Source organism: Arachis duranensis, unplaced genomic scaffold (genome assembly GCF_000817695.3).
Source record: "Arachis duranensis cultivar V14167 unplaced genomic scaffold, aradu.V14167.gnm2.J7QH unplaced_Scaffold_17500, whole genome shotgun sequence".
Classification (NCBI taxonomy): Eukaryota; Viridiplantae; Streptophyta; class Magnoliopsida; order Fabales; family Fabaceae; genus Arachis; species Arachis duranensis.
Genome location: NW_026264342.1, coordinates 142,490 through 144,165, shown reverse-complemented (window position 1 = coordinate 144,165; position 1,676 = coordinate 142,490).

Genomic DNA, 1,676 nt, shown 5'->3' with positions numbered 1-1,676 from the left:
GATTTGTGTGTTGGAAATTCATTTTCCGCAAAAACACCATCATGTTTTTGGCGCCGTTGCCGGGGATTGATTTTGATAAAAAATGATTAAGTGAGTGAGAAGTCTAGATTAAGCATTTTTTTTATTTTTGTTCTCTGTTTTAAAGTGAAACCAAGGTGTTTGAGTTATTGCCTCACTAAGAAATTCTTTCTCTGTGACATGAATTTCAAATTTCATTGATGTTTACAAAATACAAATGGAGTTCAACTCATCTTATGGTCAAACAAAATTTTATGGGATATCATCCACCATCACCAATATCTAATGATGGCTGGGAATATCACCAAGAGAATACATATTCTGAGCACTCCAACTCATGGAGATTTGCTTCAGAGACACAAGATGAGCAAGAGAATCATATGGGATACTTCCCACCACCACAAAATGATTCAAGTCATTATTCTAATGGTGGCTGGGAGTATCACCAAGGAATGAAAGAGCATCCACCCTCACGTCCCAGTTGATGACAAGTCATCTTAGCCTAGTTTCACTAGTCTTTTTCTTTTGTTTTCACTTGAATTATGCACTTTCTTGAGCTCTAAGCAAGCCAATTTGGGTAGATTTTCATGATTCCTTTGATTGAATCAACCATAGATGAATTAATGCAATTTCATGAGGTTTTATGCTATATTTGTTACATATTGTGAAAGAATGAATATCTCATGATTTTGAGCATAGCTTTGATGTGTTTGGTTGATTAATTATAGGTGAAGAAAGCTTGGAGAAAGGTTGAAGCAAGAAGGAATGGATAAGAGGAAGAGAGGACAAAAAGTTTGAGCAAAAGTTTGCCTCAAACTTTAGCTCAAACTTTTGGAATAAGTGAAAATGAACCAGGAAGCAAAAAGCTGGACCAAAAGTTAGCCTCAAACTTTTGCACAAATTTTTGGGTGAAAAGTTTGCCCCAATGTTAGCCCCTAACTTTTGGGCTAACGTTGGCACATGCAAAACTCTCCCTGGGCACCAAAAGTTTACGCCAACGTTAGCCCCTAACTTTTTGGCTAACGTTGGCGCATGAAAATCACTCCCTGGGCACCAAAAGTTTGCGCCAACGTTAGCCTCTAACTTTTGGGCTAACGTTGGTGCATGAAAAACACATAGGGAGGAGCAAAAGTTTGCGCCAACGTTATCCTCTAACTTTTGGGCTAACGTTGGCGCCATAAGTGCACATGAGGAGGCCAACGTTGGAGCAAAAGTTAGACCCCTAACTTTTGCACCAACATTGGTATCAGCAAAATGGGGAAGCTGATATGAAAAGTTGGAGTAAAAGTTTGCCTCAAACTTTTACTCAAACTTTTACTCAAACTTTTGCAACATTCAAACCCGGTTCACTTGGTTCACTTCGGTTCCTCTCCAAACTCTAAGAGCAATCAACCAAGGCCTCCTTCAACCCATTTCCATCACGAGCAAAGGCCCAATTCAAGGCTTGAAGACCATTTGAAGAAAGTGTATAAATAGGATAGAATTCAAGTTATTCGGGAGCTTTTTTTTTAGTTTTCATAGGGAGCTTTCCCTTTGAGTTTTTAGAGAGCCTTTGGTATTGAGTGATCTTTAATTTCTTAGTCTCGGGGAAGGAGAATTCACTTCTCTTCCTCTTAGTTTTATTGCTTTCAATTTCAATTACAATTGTCTTGGATCTT